This window comes from Sturnira hondurensis, unplaced genomic scaffold (genome assembly GCF_014824575.4).
Source record: "Sturnira hondurensis isolate 20B ecotype Veracruz unplaced genomic scaffold, ASM1482457v3 Scaffold0003693, whole genome shotgun sequence".
Taxonomy (NCBI): domain Eukaryota; kingdom Metazoa; phylum Chordata; class Mammalia; order Chiroptera; family Phyllostomidae; genus Sturnira; species Sturnira hondurensis.
In genome coordinates, this window is record NW_028076324.1 from 2694246 (window position 1) to 2706601 (window position 12356).

The following is a 12356-nucleotide window of genomic DNA, read 5'->3' on the forward strand; positions in this document are numbered from 1 at the left end:
AACAGTAAATTATTTGTAATATTATTGAAGAAGTCCCCTGCATTTTCTCCCAAATTTGAATTTATTTGATCATGTTCAGAGGATCTATAAAATTCTAAGAAGCTTCAAAATGAAACCAAAGATATTTTCTCTTGGTCTTCAAATATAGAAATAGTACTTCATTACTTATTACCTGACAGAATTAAGCAAAAATTTCACGATTACTTAGGTTACAGAGGAGAAATTATGCTAAAAAGTCCTCTAGAAAGTATCAAAATCAAAATTCTTTCAGAGAAGAAAAAAAGGAAAATCGTGGCAATTAAGAAACTTACATTTTGTTATTTTTCAGAATGGTAATAAAATTGACACTTATAAACAAAGGTTTAAGTACTCTTTAGTAAGTTTAAATTCTATTTCATAGAGACTAATTAACACAAATATAACAAAACGCAGAAGTCCTTTTAAAATTGGATGAAGTATCAAATGAAGCAAAGGCCAAATAGGAACATGATGAATATTATTCAAGAATTTATATTTTCCTGGAATTATGTAAACTTGGCTATCAATTTAAATACAGTAGTCAAATGATGTTCCTTCTGTCTCAGAGCTACTATATGTTCTTTGGTTTAAGGCTCAAATATTTGTGCTCAATTCTGCACTACTCACAAATGCACTCCACTTGTGTGGAAGTGGACAGGAGACTCAAAAGCCTGGCATTATGGCCTCTTGAATAGGGACTGGTAACCAAACTAAGTGACATTGGATAGTCACTGGTCATATCAGCTAAAAGACAGAGGGCTATTTTATTTTCACCTCATGTACATGAATTTCATATTTTGGTGTTTACTGTCATGTCTTACACTTCAAATTTAACTTTCTAAACATAAAATCCTATGCTGTCATGGGCCAGTAGCTAGGATGACACCAATGGAAATTAACATGACTGTAGGAAGATTCTAGCATTTTTCAAAAATAAAGTCTTTGGAAAATATTAAGAAGAGTGCATACAGCTTCTTGCTTAGTTAAAGATCCATTTATGGAACAAAAAGCCACTATCACCTCTAAATGAGCCATTGTGCCCCTACCTGTCAACATTTTATATGCATATTACATGTAGGGTTATTATGCATCATTAGTGCTTTTCCTTCCAAAACAACCTCTTTTTGGTATCATAGAGATTAATTTTAATATTTTGAACACTAAAATTATTTTAATTCATTCATAGTTTTAGAAATAGGTTTTAAACCAGAACTAGATGGTGGGGTACCATCTCATTAACACAATTTATGACATGAGGCAGCAATTTCCAACTAGTGTGCCACGGGACACAGGTGTGCCACAGGACACAGGTGTGCCACAAGAATTCTTCAAATATGCAATACCTCTATTTAGTCAGAGGCACTGACCTCTTTTTCCTTAGATTGTCAAATAAAAAAAGTAACAACAGCCATCACAATAATAGCCATCCAATGTAAATGAATTGAAATTGCCTATTTTTTGTCAGATGGGCAAAAAATATATGTTGTGTGTGCTACAGCATTTGAGTAATTAGTTTATGTGGAAAAAGGCTGAAAATACTGACACGAGTTATCAACTGAACAACAGATCAAAGAAAGGATTTTTGAAAAAATCTTGTATGGTCAACTTCTGGCTTCTTGTTAGGTATAAGATTGAGCACACGTATTTATCACTTTTGCCTTCTATTAAAATGAGAGAAAGGGCATTTTTAAAAAGGTAGAAACTAAACCTATACGAGAAGGGAAAACAGGATGTTGAGTGCACGTGAAACTTCAACAGATTTCTGCAACAAGAAAGTGGAAGGCACAGTGGTCACCACTGAAACCGTGTAGAGGAAGGAGGTGAAGAGTCTGGAATACCGCAGAGAGAGAAGCACATTACAGAACCTTCAAGAAGCCATTAGGAGTCTACAATACAGTATGAGGCCAGGAATAATTCAGAGCAGAACAAGGAACAAAAACGGTATTAACATCTCTGGGTCATTCCCCCTTTATAATTTTTATGAGAATTAAATGTCTGTATAGGAAAAAACAGACTACAATCTATACACCAACACTCAGATACTTTGTGTCCAGAATGCTTAGGCATCCACCTCAACTCCTTTCCTTACCTAGGTAAAATGAAAAAGCATTTTTCTAGAGAAAAAGGATGACATTAGAGAATAGACTCCCCTCCTCTCCTGGTAGCACTAACAAGCGGCCCAGCACAATGGCTGTCAGACCAGAGTGAGGGTAGCCATATACAGACGCATACATCTATAAATCGACTTTTTATTGTCCCAGAGACCCAACATGCAAGCCTTAAAGTGCGGCAGCAGCAGCAGCCCTTGCCCACAATCACCTGCTTTATTTTTCCTGATTTCACCCAGGGACTCTTTAATAAGCGTTCGGTTTAATATTTTTATCTTTTTTTAATTCTCACTCGTGGATATGTTTATTGACTTTAGAGAGAGAGGAAGAGAGAAAAAGGGAGAGATAAACACTGACGTGAGAGAGAAATATCCATTGGCTGCCTCCTGTGTGCTTTCTACCCAGGGATTGAACCCACAACCTAGGTATGTGTCCTAGCTGGGAACAGAACTTGCAACCTTTTTGTGCACAGACAATGCCCCAACCAACTTAGCCAGCCAGGGCTGAGCTCAATAGTAATCTAGTAGACATAGTTACAAAATCACATGCTCAATATATTGCATACTAAGAGTTGCCTAGAGTAGGAACCCACTGAAGCTCTGCTATATACAAATATGGTAGAAAAGTCCATCTTTCTCCCAACTTTTCCCTTTCCAGGCCACTTGGGATCCCCTAGACAGGGGTGTCCAACTTTTTGGCATCTCTGGGCCACACTGAAAGAAGAGTTGCCTTGGGCCACACATTAAACACACAAATGCTAACAAAAACTTACGAGCAATAAAGGTTTTAAGTAAACTTACTATTTTGTGTTGGACCGCATTCACAGCCAAACTGGGCCCTTTATGGCCTGCGGGCTGCAGGTTGGACACCCCTGCAATGGCTACCAAGTAACTGTTTCTTAAATATGAATTATAAATGTCCAGTGAGCTAAAAGAAAAATCAAAACTAAAGCAATGGCCCAATGTCAAGGGACATAGGAACCAATTTTGAGACACTCCTACTGCCCTGGGACAATTTGAGCATCAAAATAAAAGTAAGGACAACAATGGGTTATAGCCCTGGCTGGGTCGCTCAAGTGATTAGAGTGTTATCTCCATATGCCAGGCTTGTAAGTTCCATCCCCAGTCATAACACATTCAAGAATCAATCCATCAGTCAATACATAAATAAGTGGAATGACAAACTGATGCCTCTCTTTCTCTCTCTCTAACTCCCTCCCTCCCTTCCTCTCTCTCTCTAAAAATCAATCAATTTGAAAAAAATACATTATAATCTACCACATAAAAAAGAATCCATGATTCTTTAATGATGATCAATCAATCAATATACATATACATATATATAGAAAAGTAAGGAAAGCTCTCCTTTAGAGTAAAATATTGACTATATAAAGATAGAATAATTGGAAAAATCATCATTTTACAAGCATCAAAGGAAAAATAATCCAGGTAAGAATTAATGGATGCTGAATCTGGAATTGGACAAAGAAAGGAATATTTACAGTCTCAAAGTACCTCCCCAGATATTATTACTCATTAATTACAAAAAGAAATTAAGAAATCAGACTGTAGTTAACCAAATGATCAAAATCAACTTTTACCAATAAGAATCAAATGGACATCATGTGACCCTAGACCTGACACCCTGAGAACAACATGAATTATATAGTGTTCCAGGCAGAAAATGTATAAGCTGAATGTAATCATAAGAGTATCAGAGGAACCCAAATAAACTCTGTAAAATGACAATTTTTTTCCTTTAGAAATGCCAAAGCTGGAAAGTCAAAGAAGGTCCGTGGAATTGTTCCAGATTAGAAGAGACTAAACAGCATGACATCTAAATGCAATATGTGGGCTGGATCTTGTACTAGAAAAAAAATTGCTATAAAGGACATTATTGGAACAATTGAAAACCTAGATAAATGGTCTAAAAATTAGATTAAAATATTGCATGAATATTAAATATCCTGAATTTGGTAACTACAATGGTTATAATCCAGAAATACAGTAACATCTATCTCTATGTAAAGAAAATGATAAAGCAATGTTGCAAAATTATTTTAATTGGTGAGTCTTAGTAAAGGGTATCCATTAGTTATCTTGATTAATCTTACAATCTATTTATTCACAGAAATCTCCTGATTGTGGAATTAGGTATACGATTTTGGAAAAACTCTTGAGTTTTATGTTCACTCAGTCTAGGGATTCCTGCCCTAGGGCTTACGGAGTGAAAAGCATTAACTAAGGAGATAAATGCTCAGCATTGGGGCTTCAGAGTAGTAGAAGGCCCCTGTCAAGAAAAACATCAAATTAGTCCATCAGAATTATTTTTGCCACTTTTGATATAAATTTTTATTTCAAATGACGGAGAAACTTTGTTAAAGAAAGTAGGAAAACACCGCTTTAACTTGTTTTGAGTGTGGAGATTTAAGACTTGGAATTCCTAGCTGTTTCCTCCTTTTCTACACAATATTTATTTACTTACATAATAATATAAATATGAAACAATATTGTTTTTGTACTTTAAACCACCATTTATTTCTTACTGAGCCAAGTATGCTGTGGAAGTTTATATATGTATGTGTATACATATTTTTACATATAAAAATATATATCAAATGAGATTATATATACTACATATATTTTCTAGTGTGTGTATATATGCATGTATAATCTCATGTTAATCCTCCCAACAACCCTAAGAGGTAGGGTCATCATTCTAATTTATAGCTGAGGTAGTAGTGACCCAGAGAAGTTAGGTAACTTGGCCTGAGAGCTGAGAGCTGGCAAATGGAGATTTAGGATTCAAACTCAGGTCTATCTGAGTCCAAAGCTTTTGTTCTTCACCCCCGAAGCACACGCCCGGAGTCATGAGAGCCTACAGATGGCACAGGCAGTGGGCCATCTGTTTCTGCCTCACTGGCTCTCATCTCTCACCTCTGTCACTGCTTATTACCTCCATTCTGGTTCCCAGCTGGGCTTTTCTCTCAGGCTACTGTTCTTGTGGGAAGCACATGAGCTTTGATGTAAAAAGAGATCTGGTTCAAACTGCAACACAGAATGCGATGAGCCTGCAGTCTGTGGTCCTTATTTCCCCATCAGGAAAACGGAGAATTCTTATCCAGTGGCATTTAGAGAACCTAGCCCACAGTAGGTAGTTTATAGTAAGAAGCAGTTTTGTGGCCACCCCTCCAGCCCTCTGAAATGACAACTTTTATTTTGGTTCTTTCATTTTCAGAGTACACCTGATTATTTTGGATTTAATTACCAGGGTAGTTCTGATCCTGGTTCTGAATTTCATTAATTGAGGATTTGTGAAATTTGGAGAGATTCCATTTAACTTGACTCAGAGAAGAAAATGACAACTAGTAAGTAGAAGCTAACTTTGCTTAGACTGACGCACTATATACAAAAATAGGGTTTGGCAAAGAAGATCAGTGACGACAGATACCTCTTCAGCGCTAAGAACCACCATAATGTTTAACTCCTACTGATACGTCAATGCCTGATGGGGAAAGGGGTCCAAGTTTTCTCGACACAGTTATTCTGGAGGGTGAATTCAAAACAGGGGCTCCAATTATGCCACATGGTGTGTGACTGTAATGACCTCAAACAAGGTTTCTGGCCTGCTATTTCCTACAAAACAGGGGAATTCACTCCTATCTATTTTATAGGCTTGCTTATGAGCCTTAATTAACATAAGATAAAAACCTCTTTTAATTGGTAAGGCAATATGTAGGTCCTGTGTCACTTTCTTTTTTTCTAATGCGCATGTCTGAGAAACAGTTATAGTACTTTTTTGACATCATTTTGGATAAAGTTCTCCTTTTTCTAAAAAAAAAAGAGTAAGGTTTGAGTCTAAACAAACCTGTTGCAAACAGCATAAAGGAACTTCCACCTAGAAGGTAGTACAAATTAGATTAATTACCAACAACTATACTAGTTAGTTTTTAAGGACAATAATACTTTTCTATTTACTTGCAGTAGATGGCTGTATTTCTAAAAAAAGGGATGGTATTAATAGTTATTGCTATATCTAATATAAAGCCTATATTTAATGTATTAAGCAGCTTTAATCAAAGCATCTCCTTGTAACAGTTAAACATTAAATAAAAAACTATTCTGTAAGAAAAAGGTACCTATCCTAATATTTCAGTAATCTCATGACACTAGGCATTCAAATAGCACATGTGTGGAGACAACTGTAAGTAATAAAGAATGGTTTATACACTACGCATGTAGAGAATATGAAGTGGAAGACAGGAAGAATATAAAGGAGTCTGGAGGCCTCAAAAAGTATTCTGTTTTAAATACTTTTGTTCAGAGCAAACCAATTCCATAAATCTCTTCCTGAGCAAACAAGGTTCAGTCACTGGTTTACGATGATTGACACAAAAAATCTCATTTAAATAGTCATTTAAATGGTTAGTTTTCTCCAATGTTTCTTAAGTGTCTTCACAGTAGAATTTATAAACAAGAACTTCCTATCTCAGGTAAAGATCTAAAATGTGTACCAAGGGAATTCTCCTTCAAATGCAATTTCTACTAAGATTTAAAGATGAAGGGTAATTATTCATTTGCATCTTTTTGAAATTTTTCATGTTTTTCCCTAATAGAAAGTAATAACTATATTTTTGTTTACTCTAGGCTTTCAAAACCTTTAGGTAATATTCTGTGATATTACTCAGTGGAAGAGGAACACAGGAGATTTTGTGAGAAAGGAGTTTCCACGAGACATTTAGAATCTATTTTGCAGCACAGCATTTATTTCGCTACTTCCTAAAGAACAGACCACCAAAGTAGTTTCGAAGAGTCTGAGAATTTAAAAAAAAAAAAAAAGGAAAGGAAAGAAAAGAAAAAGCCTGATAACCAATCACACCTCTAAACTGAAAGGCAACAACTGTGGAGAGATGAAGGAAGGTGCTTCCACAAGGAGGTCTTTCTAAGGAGAGAGGGAAATGGCTAAGTACTAAGAGGTCACAGGCTACATTAAACACATAAAAAAAACCCACTCATTAAATTTAAAGATCTGGTCCTGCAAGAGCAGTTTTTGTTCCTAAAAGGCATACCAGTTGTACTTTTTTTAATTCACAAAGATTTACAATATTACTTTGTTTTCTGGAGGATTTTTCCTGCTCTTTAATTTGATTCTACAATGAGTGTTACCAAATGGCATCTAAACAAATGTAAAAATTAAGATGTGTCATTTAAATGTAACTGAAAAGCTGAGAATTTTGTGCCTATTTAATTTCACTTATTTAATTTCTTCAGCTTCTTTTGCAAAAAAATATTCCCTGTTTTAACTTTTAAATGAAATAAATTTATCACATTTCTCACTCGCATTATTTTTAATTACACTGGTTCTTACTTAACTGAACTGTTTGTTCAACCTAATTATAATCAGCAGCTGCATATCCCAACCTACCTCCTTGGAACATATCACACACTCCAGGCCCACCAACCACAATGGCCATTCCTATGAGAATTGTGGAATTAAAAATAAAAAACCTGCAATTCTCACTGAATTACTTTCATGCAAACCAAAAAATGTATTACAATAAAATGAGTATTGAAGAAAACCCAAAATAGGAGACAAGTCAGAAATGAGATGACAAAACACGTAATAATAAAGATGGAAACAAAACATGGATTTGATTCAAGCTCCTTCTTTCTTTCTTTTTTGAAAATCCTCATCCCAGGACATATTTTCATTGCTTTCAGGGAGAGAGGAAAGGAGAGAGGAAGGGAGAGAGAGAGAGAGAGAAACATTAACATGAAAGAGAAGCATCGATTGGCTGCCTCCTGCAAGCACCCGGACCAGGGACTGAACCTGCAACCTATGTATGTGCCCTGAGCAGGTATCAAATCCGCAACCCTTTGGTTATGGGATGACACTCCAACCAACTGAACCAAACTGGACGGGGCCAGACTCCTTAAGTAGTTGTAAGTATTGGGCAAGTCACTTAAATTTCAAAGTCTCACTTTCCTTGTCTGTATTACAAGGGTTTGTAACTTGATGATCCCTAAGGTCTTTTAGCTATAAAATTCTATGATTCTATAAAAACAAAAAGAGTGGGAAAATTTTGTTAAAGTAAAATGAAGAGGTGATGGAGACAGATGTGTGTATGTGTGTTTATGTGTACTTAGCATCTGTCCTTTCCATCTCTCTTTCCTATGTTCATGACTTCAAATCACTACTCAGTGAGAGCAGACAGGGGATTTGCAAGCATGGCTCACTTGCTCAAATCTCACTCCTTTTTTCCAATAGCTTATAAAATCCTATGCAGCCTATTCTTGAAGAACATGCAAACTGCTGATCACAGAGCTAAACTCTCTAAACCTGTTGCCTAAATTTAAAACCACAAATATTTTTTGTTATCTGTATACCACAAAACTACTTGCCCCATATATTACATAAACTTAAGTCAGGACATTTTAGTATTATTGTAGAATCTGTGTCAGAAAATTTGTCAAAATAACAAAATAATGGGGGAAAAATAAAGAAGCAGGGAATATAAATTTCTAGAAGTAGATGTATGATGTCAAAGTTGTTTCAAAATCTTAAGTAAAATACGCCCTGGCTGGCATGGCTCAGTAGGTTGAGTGTCGACCCACAAAGCCAGAGGTTGCTGGTTCCATTCGGGTCAGGGCACATGCTTGGGTTGGGGCGTGAGGGAGAAGCAACTATTTCGTGTTTCTCTCACACTATTTCATCCTACCTTTCCCTGTCTCTAAAATAAATAAATAAATAAATAAATACATAAATATTTTTAAAAATCGTAAGTAAAATACTTCAATGAAAAAGCATCATGAGCCCTGGCAGGTGTGACTCAATGGACTGTGTGCCAGCCTGAGAACCAGAAGGTTACATTGGCCTGTTTATATCCCCCCGTCAGGGCACATTCCTGTTGCTGGCCAGGAACCCAGTTGGGGGTGTGTGAGAGGTAACTGATAGATGTATCCATCTTTCTCTCCCTCTCTTTCTCCCTTCCTTCAGCTCTCTCTAAAAACAAATAAATCTTAAAAAAAAACATCATGAGTCAGATGTGTATTTCATAGACTTTCAATATTAATGACTTTAATGCATTATCACAGACGAGCCAAGGGATTAGCTTCAGTTTCCACATTTGAATCAAAATGTAGAAAAAAATAGATACCTGTGTATTACAGTTGGTTTAGTACTTAACTATAAAATAAATTTGAAAGACTAATTTCAATGTACTGTGATGAAAGAAAAGATCATCTCCAGCAGTTCAATGTTTTAGTCTACACAAAGCACAATAAACACAAAACATTCCTATTAAACTCATCATATTCAACAAATTACAGTTCCTGTTTTAGCTTACCCAGAAGTGACTACAATAATATATTTCGTGGGTGTAAGTATTTCAACTGTATTCTTTTCTTAAGAATCTGTTTAAAATTTTGCAGCCATTGCCCCAAATTACCATAAATGAAGTACGTGAACCTGATAGGGAGCCCCAATTTAAAAGCCAAGTTTACAATCTGAGAATTGATACAATCATGCTGGTATTGAGCCCCTGAGGAATAAAAGATTAACTTAAATAACACTTTAGTAACTAACAGATAAGGATTTACTACATTCCAAACTCAAGAAGCATAGGCAATTTTACAGTGAGTCACAGCCAAAACAGTGTCACAAAAAACCCAAAGTCTATTTTTAATTTCTACTAAACTTGACTTACTAACAAAAGCTGTGCTGGCAACATGCATCCAAGTAATGCTGGAAAAGGTGGTACCTGCCACCTAATTATGCTTAAAAACAAACATACAAGACACATTTCCACTCTAAGACCAGTCCCACCCCTGTCTGATCTCATACCAATACAAAGACTGCCGCTGACCTGGATTCTTTCTACTCCAGAAGGCTTTCCTCTACTCTTTCTTCTTTCTTCCTTAAAAACTATCTTTGCTCATGTTTGTTTTGATACAATTTCAACCACATAAAATGGCCATGGGTGAGGAATACACACAACCTCCAGCTGCAAGGGCCTCTGCTCACGTAGACCCTAAAAACACAAGCATTCCTAGCACACATATCCGTCAGGCAGTTTCCCAAGCAAAATAATCAGCCTCCCTTCAGACAATTAGTAGGGGGAAGAAAAGATGGGGGTAAGTTTTCCAAGAGAGATAGGGCTTGTACAAGTTTATTTCTTTACAGTCTGGCATTCCTCCTTCTCTGACTGCATTTCTGTTGACTATTTCTGCTCTATTATCAGCCAGCGTATCTCTGTTAGGCAGCCTGTAAAATAACCCCCAAAGATCCTTGTATCCTGGGATTTATGCTCTTGTGTAATCCTCTCCAGATAGATTTTGGGATGGATTATTAACTCACTTCTAACATACAATACGACAGTAGTAATGAGATAAACTTCTGAGATTATGTTATAAAAGACTAGGCAGTCTGGGGTACTCTCTCTTAGATTGAAGCCAGCTGCTATACCGTGAGGCAGCACTATGGGGGAAACCCATGTGGTGGAACAGAGGAGTTAAAAGCCTCACTTCACTGGTTATTACTTACAGGATCTTTGGGGAGATTTACTTGACTATTCTAAGCTTTAGTTTAGTTTCTTCATATGTAATGTGGGAAATAATACTTATGCTCAAATGGCTGCCATATTAAATGAGATAACACATATGCAACTTCATATCACAGTGAATAATCACTAAGATGTTATCTGTTCATTTGTTTTGACAAAATAATATTTTAGTAAACTGAAAATAACCAGGTGAGTACACTTGAAAGTGGATCCTTCTACACCCCTCAGTGGAATCTTCAAGTGAGATCTCAGCCCCCACATACAGTTTGACTACAACTGCATGAAAGAACAGGAGCCAAAGGGGCTCTGTTAAGTTGTGCATGAATTTCTGACCCACAAAAATTTGACATAATAAACATCTGCTGTTTTAAAGTTTGGGGTGATTTGTTACTCAGCAAAAGATAACTAATACAGTATCTCATCAGGCCAATTGTCAAGTTTACTGCATAAAAATGAGAAGTTTCCTACTTACACTGAAAAAATAGAATGAAGTTTATTTTTCATTCTATTCAATTTTGTAAACCAGTTTTCTTAGGCCAGGGTTGGGGGAGGGCAGGTCCCTTCTACCTAAGAAATAAGGTTACTAAATGCCAAACATTAATAGAAGAAAAGCTGAAATGGAATACATAAATTAGCTCCACCTTCCAGTAGTAAAGGTCATGATATTGGAAATTTGGAGAGAAACACCTAAGAACCTTGAAAATGTAAATTCTGCTTGTTAAGACAAGTAGGCTTAATTAAGTTACTAAATACATACAGAACTTAAAAAGAGAACAACCATCAAATACTTAAATGAGGATTAGGAATCATTAATGTGTAATTTCATCCAATTAATAATATTTAATTGAGCACCCCCCCATGAAGGAAACTAGAGCTGAGTCACAGAGAAACGAAAGGACAGACTAAGAACTGCCAAATTTATAACCAGTTTGACAACTGAAGTAACTGGCAATTTATCGTGACCTTAACTTTGCTTGCATTCGTATCACTGAAAATGCAAAGAGCTGAAAACTGTGTCTCTGCACACCCTCCCCGCATTTTGCTTGAAAAGCAACACCTTGGGTTAGAAGAGATTAATCATTGACGTTTCTCGGCTTTATTTCAGAGTGAAACCTAGTCACTATCTGGGGTCCCAAACTGACCTTCTACCCCAGTGGCCTAGAAACACAAGGAACACACCTACTCCCGCCTCCTGGCACTGATTCCTCATTTCAATAAGCCACCACCACTGTCACTCAAGATGCTTTGCACTGTCATTGGCCCCAAAGTCTCGTTGGTTGGAAAGTTTGGGCCAACTGGCAAGCACCGGTTATCTTTATTTCCGAAAAGAAAAGTAGGGGTGTACCGGGCAAAGAGGAAAGAGCTCTGAAATAGCTAGGCTGAGGCTTGTACCTGAGCGACCTGCGATCTCCACCGCCGCCGCGACGAATCGGTCTCTGGGCGGGGGCTTTTAGCCAAAAAGAAAATGGCTCAGCCGGGAACTGGTGCCCAGGCCATGAAGAAGCTGATTCAAACTTCAGTTGTTCACGCCAGTGGAAGTGACGGCGGCGAGAATCCCAGAAACAGCACCGTATTCCTCCAAACTGAGCCCACCTCCAGCTGCAGCAGCTAGGGCTGTAGACTGTCCGAGTTTTGACGTTTCCTATTGTTGCCGGAAGTGACGTCGGGGA

At 36.9% G+C, this 12356-nt stretch overlaps 1 protein-coding gene across 1 annotated transcript in view; it reads right to left on the minus strand.

Moving 5' to 3' along the window:
- FBXO8 (F-box protein 8) overlaps positions 1 to 12349 on the minus strand; it is a 40495-nt gene extending 28146 nt beyond the window's left edge. The window contains exon 1 of the mRNA XM_037042158.1: positions 12079 to 12349. The gene's annotated coding sequence lies outside the window, so the exon portion shown is untranslated. The remainder of the gene's footprint in view (positions 1 to 12078) is intronic.
- Positions 12350 to 12356: the final 7 nt, after the last annotated feature.